This window comes from Pinus tabuliformis, chromosome X (assembly GCF_031772625.1).
Source record: "Pinus tabuliformis cultivar Carrire ecotype Pingquan chromosome X, CPIR1, whole genome shotgun sequence".
Lineage (NCBI taxonomy): Eukaryota > Viridiplantae > Streptophyta > Pinopsida > Pinales > Pinaceae > Pinus > Pinus tabuliformis.
Window position 1 is genome coordinate 1,211,847,099 of NC_142308.1, and position 10,356 is coordinate 1,211,857,454.

The following is a 10,356-nucleotide window of genomic DNA, read 5'->3' on the forward strand; positions in this document are numbered from 1 at the left end:
TCCATTAGCTGATCGCAAGAAGAGTTTCTATTCTGAATCGGTACTAGAAGCACTTACATTGGTCCTGGAAGTTTCGTTCTCTATATGGTCAAAATCTTCGGTGGAAGGGATGAATGAATGTAAGAGTTTCCGGTCGATCCATTCAATATTTCCCTTCTTAGAGGATAAATTCCCGCATTCAAATTCTATATTAGATGCACGAATACCCTATTCTATTCATCCGGAAATTTTGGTTCGAACCTTTCGTCGCTGGATCCGAGATGCTCCCTCCTTGCACCCATTACGATCTGTTCTCTATGACTATAGAAATAGTCCAAAGAATTTACAAAGATCAATTATTGTCGTCCCAAGAGTAAATACGAGATTCTTCCTGTTCAAGTGTGAGATCTGTATCTCTAGGATACCATAGGCCATAATTTTGAGTCCCTTTAAGATATTTGAAAATTCTCTTCACTTCCTAAAGATGAGTCTCCTTCGGATTTGCCTGAAATCTTCCAACTATTCCAACTGCATGCATGATGTCCGGTCGGGTACCTGTCAGATAAAGTAAACTACCAATCATAGATCTGTAGGTTGGTTGATGCACTGCTGCAGATTCATCATTTGCACTGAGGCTACATCCTGTGACCATGGGTGTACATACTGGTTTTTCATCTTCCATGCCATATTTCTTCAAAATCTGTTTGAGATACTTGGTTTGAGACAAAAAGATCCCTCCTTCTTTTTGTTGGATTTGCAAACCAAGGAAATATGTTAGTTCTCCTAGCAAGGACATTTTAAATTCTTTCTGCATGACCAAGGCAAAGCTTTGACTCATTGCTTCTTCATTGCTGCCAAAGATAATGTCATCTACATACACAACAAGTATTAGCAATTTGTCATTTTCAACTTTTATATAAAGATTGTTATCTGCTGATCCTTTTGAAAAACCTTGTTGATGAAGATATTTGTCCAAACGATAGTGCCAAGCCCTTGGAGCTTGTTTGAGACCATAGAGAGCCTTTTTCAATCGGCATACAAGATTTGGATCATTTCCAAGAATGAACCCATCTAGCTGCTCAATGTATACTTCTTCTTCCAAGTCTCCATTCAGAAAGGCTGATTTCACGTCCATTTGAAATATTTTGAAGTTTTGAAAGCTTGAGAGAGAAAGGAACATTTGGATGGCCTCAAGTCTTGCAACAGGAGCAAAGGTTTCTTCAAAGTCTATTCCTTCTTGCTGCGCATACCCTTTACAAACAAGTCTGGCCTTGTTTCTAATTACTTCTCCATTTTCATTCAATTTATTTTTTGAAGACCCATTTTGTTCCGATAACATTCTTATCCTTTGGTCTAGGGACCAGCTCCCAAGTGTTGTTCTTTTCGATCTGCTCAAGTTCTTCATCCATTGCTTTCACCCAACATTCATCTTTGCATGCCTCTTTCACATTTTGTGGTTTAGTGGAAGAGAGTAATGCCAAATAGCTTGAGGCTTCTGCAATTGTTCTTCTTGTTTGTACACCTGCTTCTTTCTGCCCCACAATCTGAGATTCTGGATGATTCTTCTGAACATATCTGGATGGAGTCTTCTCTTCTATTCTTGTCTGCTCCTCTGGTTCTTCTTGAGGTTCTTCTTCTTCATCATTCTGTCTTTGAGGGTAGCCTTCATCTTCTTCGATGTCTTCATGATGTACTTGCTTAGGAATGTATCCCTTCTCATCAACCACTACATCAATGTTGTCAACAATTCTGCCAAGTCTCTTATTGTAGCACTTGTATGCTTTGCTATGAGGAGAATAACCAAGAAGAATGCCTTCATCTGCTCTAGGTTCAAGTTTTCCAAGTTGCTCATCAGTATTCTTAATATAACATTTGCTCCCAAAGATTTTGAAGTGCTTTACCGAAGGAGTCTCACCACACCAGAGCTCATGAGGGGTTTGAGTGTTGTTCACCCAGACATTTGTTTTGTTGAGAATAACAACCACAGCATGTGCAGCTTCTCCCCAGAAAGTTGCGGGAGTTCCCGACTCATCAAGCATAGCACGAGCCATTTGTTGGACTGTTCTGTTCATTCTTTCCACAACTCCATTTTGCTGAGGAGTTCTAGCTGTAGAGAATTCTCTTCTTATCCCATGTTCTTCACAGAAATCGAAAAATTCATTTGAGGTAAACTCCCCACCTCTGTCGGATCTGAGACACTTAATTTTGTGTCTTGATTCATTTTCAACCAAGGCTTTGAAGGATTTGAATTTTTCGAATGCTTCATCTTTGTGCTTCATAAGTCCTAACCAAACAAACCTGGAGAAGTCGTCAATGAATAATATCAAGTATTCTTCTCCTTGAGGTGTCCTTTTCCTGAATGGACCACATGTATCTGTATGTACTAGCTCAAGAGGCATGCTAGCTGATCCTTCCTTCTCTGGAAAGTTAGTTCTGGTTTGCTTTCCAAACTGACATGATTTGCATATGGTGTTGTCTGGAATTTTGATATCTGGAAGATCGCGAACTGCCTGATATTTGCATGCTTTCCTTATTTGTGAAAAGCTTAGATGCCCCAACCTCCGATGCCATAACCAGTGTTCATCATCCTTGCTTAGATAGCATTTTTGTTGTCCTTCTTCAAATATGTATAGATTATTTGGAGTTCGTTTACCTTTGATAACTGTTTTACCTGTATCAAGATCACGAACAAGACATCCATTTGATCTGAATATCACCTCGATTCTTTGATCACACATCTGGCTGACACTTAGAAGATTATGTTTCAATCCATCAACATACAAAACATTTCCAGCTTTGACCTTTTCTTTTAACTGAGCAGTGCCTTTTCCTTTTATAGTTGCAGGAGTATCATTTCCAAAAGAAACTTTCTTTCCTTTTTCTAGAGCAGAATATGATTCAAGTATTTCTTTATCACCTGTCATATGCTTCGAACATCCACTGTCAATGTACCATAGATTTTCCTATCCCTCTACATAAAATGCTATCCCACATCTTTCTAGTTGTGGTTCCTTTATTCTCCATGTTTTGGTGCTTGAGGCTTGTTCCTTTGTCTGCTGAAACCTGCTCCTACATTCAGAATCTTCATGACCAAAGTTATTGCAAATAGAACATTCAACTTCATTTTCAAGAATCGAAAAGTTGTTATGGGTCCTTTTTGTAATCCTGGTCATACTTCTTTGTTTTTGAGCTTCTCTAGTCATGATCGTTTTATATGCAACACATTGAGCTACTTTGTGACCAAAGTTATGGCAAGAAAAGAATTTTCCATTGAAGAAACTTCTGTGGTTATCAAATCTACCGGCCAAATGATTGTAATTTCTATTGTCATCCATTCTTGAACCAAATTGAGAAGATTTTACCTGTGGCTGGTTGTAGCTTTTGTTCACCCTTAAGACGGATTGCCCCTGATAGTCTTTGTTTGCAATTCGTCCCTGCTTTACCTGATGGTCTCCATTGTGCTTTTGCTCATTTCTTCTTGCTGCATCAAGATAACTTTTTGAGGTGGATGCTTGAGAAGTTTCTCCATTATAGCCCAGACCTGTCTTGTTTAGTGGAGAACGCTGTACATTGATAATCTCATCCAAAGTTTCAGATCCTTTGACAAACTTAAGATTAATAGCTTTTGTTTTCTCAATCTCTTTTCTAAGACCAACAATTTCACCTTCTAATTTTTCAAGATGTTTTTCTTTTTCATCAATTTGAAATTGTAGAGTATCAATGATCATATTCTTTTCTTCTATACATCTCTTGAGTCTAGTAATTTCTTCATAAAGGCTATCCACATCTATAGCATCCATATAATCATCATCTTCAAATGCCATTAACAATTTATAGTCATTACCTCGTTCATCTCATCACTATTTGATAGACCATCACTATCTTCATGAGTGTAGTAGCTTTTCTTATTTGCACTCTGTTTCTTGTTCCATCTAGCAGGTTCCTTTCCTTTATCCTTATAAGGACATTTTGCAGCATAATGACCTACTCTTCCACAAGCAAAGCATTTAAAAGGTAACTTACCTCTGAACCTTCCAGAACCCCTTTGAAGATTTCTGACAAAATTTGATTCTTCTTCTTCTTTTTCTGGCACGTGACTTGCTTCATAATAATCTCCTTTGCCTGAAGCCTTGAAAGCAGCTTCTCTTCTGTCTAAAGGACCTCCCTTTCTCATTTCATAAGCAGTTAGAATTCCGTGAAGCTGAGACATAGTAATAATTTGTAGATTTTCCTTTTCTTCTATTGCAGACACTTTAGATTCAAACTTGGGGGACAATGATCTTAGAACTTTTTCAACCACAATAGCCTCTTTTATTTCTTCACCCAAATTTTTCATGCAATTAACAATCTCATCTACCCGAAGAAAATAGTTAGCCACACTTTCATCATTATACATCCTGAGATTCTCATACTGAATCCTGAGAGTTTAAAGTTTAGCACGCTTTACCTGTTCATCTCCTTCGTAGCTCAAGACAATCTTGTCCCATATTTCTTTTGCAGATTTATATTGCATAACCTTTACGAATTTTGTTTGAGATGCATCCTAGCAAAGTATTGACTGCTTTAGCATTTGTTTCATATTTCTTCTTTTCGGCCGCATCTGTAGGAGTAGCTGAAGGAAAAGTGTAGCCTGTATCTATGATATCCCAAACTTCTGTACCAAGAGATTGAATATAGGCAGTAAATCTTACCTTACAATAATTGAAGTTTGTCCCATCAAAAATTGGTGGCCTGATTGATGCTTCCCTCTCGTAGTTGCTCATGATGAATGATCTTCCTTCAAGCGATCAAGCTTCTCCAAAGGACCTGCTCTAATACCAATTGTTGGAAATAATATTGAGAGGGGGGGTGAATCAGTATTATCAAGTTCTTTTAACAAATCTTCCTTATTTATACTTTGAATTATTTTTGCATATCAGTACCATAAAATAATGAGCATGAACAAGAAAAACAAATAGTCACACCAAAGAACACCAGATGTAAGGTGGAAACCCAATGTGGGTGAAAACCACCTGCTGCAATATGTCTCTATCTTCTTTCAAATTAGAAACTCCTTTTACAATGATTTTGTACTGGTGCAGTCCTTTACCAGTACACAGGCTGCAACCTGCAGATAGCTACAACTCTCTCTCGTTTTCCAGTCTTTCCTGGAAGGGAGATACAACCCCCTACTTCTTTTCTTACAAGGACCACTTTTCATAAATTTTCAAACTGGATCGATAAGCATCAAATGATCATCAAGTACATGTAAATTACACAGTCAACTGCAGTAACCAGATCAAAAATAACAAAACTAACCCAGAACACCTTATCAACAGAAAAATTCAGTAAACAGAAGATCTTAAGACAGATACGCAGTTTTTCTTTCTCTGGCCTGCGTCGCTATGCACTTCACCTTCTACTTCCCTTTGTATACCCGCAGAGAGCCTTCTACTGCACCGCGTACCCACGCATTGCTTCTTGAATCGCGCTGCATACTGTTACTGTAGGTACGCACCCAGAGACACTATCGCGCCGCGTACTGTTACTGTAAGTACGCACCCAGAGACACTATCGCGTCGCGTACTGTTACTGAAGCCACGCACTCGAAGATACTATCGTGCCACGTACTTTTGTTGTGCGTACGCACCTAAACCTTTGTCGCACTGCGTACCCACGCAGTTCTCCTTCTTCTGCTCTGCGTACCCACGCAGTACCCCTTCTTCTGCTCTGCGTACCCACGCAGCTCTCCTGTTTCTGCTCTGCGTACCCACGCACCTGTACTGTTAATCACCTGCGCACTTCTGATCAGGGCCGAATTGGCAGTCCACCAATGTGGCACAGTTAGTCAGATGCCCAGATCTGATCATGCGCTCGAGAGATCACCCTTCCCAGATTCGCTTTCAAATTTACTTACATATAGATCAAGCTTTTAAGACAATAACTCAATATTTCAGATCTTAAGATATTCAATTGCAAAAGATACTTAGCCAAGTGATCTCCTTTGCTTTATATAGGCAAGCTCCTCCTAAAATCATGGATCAATACCATAGATAACCAATACAAGGGGCCCAAAAACATGGGGCTCAATAATAATAACAATACCACGGGCCAAAACCATAGAATCAAGAGCGGCGGGCTAAATACCACGGGCCAAACATAGGAAACCCCACATGAATGCGCTTCTCTGCCTTGAAGTAAGTGAAACTGGGGGTACGCACCTCCTGAACGGGTGACCTGCGTGTCTGGGCGTGGTCCCTTCATGGTGTACCTGTGTGTACGCATCTTCTGAACTGTTCTCCTGCGTACTTCTTAATTTTCAATATTTTGAGAGCCTGATCAGAGCATTGCCACTTGAGGGTGTTGCCATCAAGTACAACATTTGTAACATAGAACCATATCAGAATCATAATGCCAACAAAGGCAACAAGTGGAAGAAGGAAGAAAAGCTGAAGAAATCATAAAGAAGTAGTATCTTGAAAAGGAAGAGCAATATTAGGTTGAGGTAAATATCCTAAAAGGTAAATTAGAAGAAAAGGATAAAATTTTGCGATTTCAAGATAGTACTAAGATTCTGGATGATATTCTTAGTAGTCAAATGTCTCCTACCATCAAATATGGTCTTGGATTTCGTGAAGTTTTTAAAGAAGAATCTAGCTCACAAACTGAAGCAAAGAAATCTAGTGCAAAGCCTGAAATTCTCAACAAGGAGATAGGCGGTCAACCCCATCAACAACCAAGGAAAGAAAGTATTCAAAGAAAATAATTTACTCCTAACTATGGAAGTGATGATCGACTCTTTACTCTAATGAATAATGTTGAATGTTTTATATGTCATAATTTTGGACATGTTGCAGCAAGATGCATAAGTAGAATGGTTCAAGCTAATGACCGTCACACAGAAACGTCATCACCTTACAGGTACTTCAAGGGATATTGTTTTTCTTACCATATGTTTTGTCAGAAAGCCATTGATTGCTATAGAAGGAATATGAAAGATGTAAAATGTTATGCATGTAACAAGTTTAGACATAAAGGAAAGGAATGTAGGAGAAAATTTCGGGCACCATACCAAAAGGAGAAAACGTCAACACACTCAAAGATATGGAAGAAGAAGGAAGTACAGTCAGAAAAATGTGGCATGGCATAGTGTACAAACATAACACACTCAGGGGGAGATGAAAGTGTAAAACTTCAGTGTTCTAAATCTCATACACAAGTTTCATGAAGACAAGTCACGTATATACGCAAGTTCGAAGCTACATAGTCGCGTATATGTTGGTTTACTAAAGAAGCAGTGGGATAGACTCATAAAAATGACATGATATGACTCAGAAAATTATCGCTTATCTTTTCTGTCTTGTTGATAGATGACTATAGTCTGTGGATGTTATTTAGAAGTTCTCTTGATCCTCATAAGTTGTTGATAACTTGATGTATATCTGATTGATGATGATGCCTTGATATTTCTTACTGATATATGCAATGATTAGATCTGACAGTGAACAAGTGGCACAGGTTCAGGGGGAGAATACGCTAGGCTTCTAATATTGCATTGTTGCCATTATGTTTAGAAGTCTTAGGTACCGAATGATTCTTATCAATGGCGATGATGCTTATGTGGCTAATGTGTTTTGATACATCATGCTATGTTGCGGTTATAAGTTCCCTATGATGACGATACTTTATTGCTTGGGGTGACATAGTTGTTAGTCAGATCAGATTTATGGATGATTGTGGATGAATTTTTGATGATGCTTATCAGATATGGGATGTCCCCTAGTGATGATACATGGTTGATATATTGAGGGTTCTTGTGGAAAGATCATGCAGTTCTTGATGATGATGTTATGATCATAGATGATGACTATGGTGTTTTCACATATGATATGATGTGAATGATTTTGTGTTACTGCTTGGAGATATGACATTATCTTAGTTGATTCATGGAAGGTTATGATAAGGCTCTTTCTACTAAGGAAATGAAGAAAGTTGATCTTGATGAGATCAAGAGGATAAGTTGATATCTATATACGACATACTTAGTCACAGGTTGATGATATTTACTTTGTCATATCTTCGGAACTAATGATGGACATATACAGGTTGCAGGTCTAGATGTTGTTGACAGATGCTTATGGTGCAGATCATATATGGTTTATGATGGTTGCTAATGACAATCAAGGTCTTGTTTAGATATTTGGTCTTTGTTATAAATGTCATGTATATCACTCGATGAAAAGGTCATATAAAGGCCTATGATGTAATAATATGTCTTTGTCTGTCATAGTCTTTTAATGAGTCCCTCTGGTCATATGATGTAATTTGTACCCCCACTATGCATGGGAAGGATGATGTAATAATTACTATATTTCAGTCATGTATAAACAATTGGTATAACCCCACTTGGTTGGGTAGATGAGTCAAATTTGGTATATTCTCACTTGGTTGGGAGATTGATGTATGTATGAGTCATTGGTGATAGGAAGGTCATACTCACATAGTGTAGTTATAGAGTCATGCTATTCTTTTGGAAAATATTTTTTCAGACCCTGCATGTGCTCAGGGGGAGCATGGATGGTATAGTGAATCTCAGCATGTACAAAGGGATACTTTAATCAAAAAATTCAGCATGTGCCTAGTTCAATTTTCATATTCGGCTATTCAAATATGAAATTCTTCATTTGGGTCAGCCCTTTACCCTTGATATCAAAGGGGGAGAATAACTTGGCCCACCCTTTGCCCTTTATATCAAAGGGGGAGAGTATTTTGGTGTTGGTTGTTATCTCTAACAGTTTCTACAACTTGCAGTAATCAACACCAACATGGTTGCCATCAAGACGAAAGGGGGAGATTGTTGGCATTATGATGCATTTGTTGTTCTTGATGGCAACCCAATTATAGCAGAACAACTCACTTGTATATGGTAACTAGATGAATCTACAGGAGAGATCTCAGATGTGACAGAATGCATGGTAGTTGTGTTTACAGATGTGACAAAATGCAGGGCAGTTCAAAAGAACCAGTTCAAAATTAATGTACAATGGAAAATCACATTATAATGGGTCTATGCAGAGGGAACAAAGTAATGACACAAAAAAGTAGGATGAAGGAACAAAGGACTACAGATCAGAATCAAGAAGTTGAATAAAAAGGACATTTTCAGGTATGTTAAGTTGTATACGCGGGTTCACTACACAAAAGGAGCATATACACACAGGTTAACAGAACAAAAGGAGCGTATATGTATACACGCACTTTCACAGGAGGAAAAGCGCGTACATGTTGGAAAACCAAGGTTTTTGTCCGAGGTATTTAGTCCAAGGAATTTTGGTCGAAGGTATTGATCCAAGGTATTTGGTCTGAGGTATTGACCCTAGGTATTTGGTCCAAGGTATTGAGAAAGGCCTAAAACTATATAAGGAGGAGAAGATCATTAGGCCAAGGGGTTCAAGTATTGAATATCTTATGAAGTGTTAGATCAAATATGCAGGTTATGGGCTTATGATGCTTCTCTTGATCTGAGCTAAGGAAGAACCTATGTGGTTGATGATGGATGAGACCTAATGATGGATCAAGATCATAATGACTTATCATTATGTGATCTGATGATGGATAGGCTAGATTTGATTGATAACACACATTTTATCCTTTATATATGATGATATAGGTATGTTTGAAGTCTAGAATTGCAGCAAAGTTATAAGTAAGTATTTGCAAATCTATATGTTGGTTCACTTTGGTGAAGGTGTGTATACACGCTGGTTCAATTCTTCCAAGTAGCGTATGCAAAGAAAATCTTGATGTTCAGGGATGACTGGTCTATCAGTTCAATACTATTGTTTTTTTTCTATATTACTATTGTTTGTCAATGATGTCTTCTTAGATCTGAAAGTAAAACTGAATGCATAAAGAGTTTGTGTCTCATTGATTAATTGATTGAGAAAGAAGGGTGATCCTTGTTGTTATCTATTTAGAACTCTGTAATATGGCAGTAGATCTTCAGAATGTCACTAATTTCTATAGTTTTTGGTTCAGAGGTTTTATGATTCATTATCTTTAGAGGTATACACAGGTTGGGCAAAATAAAGTAGCATATACATGCAATTTTGCTTCATTAAAGGAGTGTATACATTCTGACACATGACTTTTGAGGTTACAATTAGTTTTGGTTGTTGATGCAGTGTTCTGGGTTTAGATATGTGTGCTGGTTACAATGATCTATCTGTTCCAGTTGTTTGGTTGAATTTGATTAAGTTTGAATCAATGGTTGATTCAGTTGTGTCATAGGTTCGGTGATTGTATGATTCAGTATGTCAGAGATTTCAGTGATTGCTTGATTTAGTACACTAGAGGTTTCAGTGATTGATTGTTTCAATTATATCAGAGATTAATGAT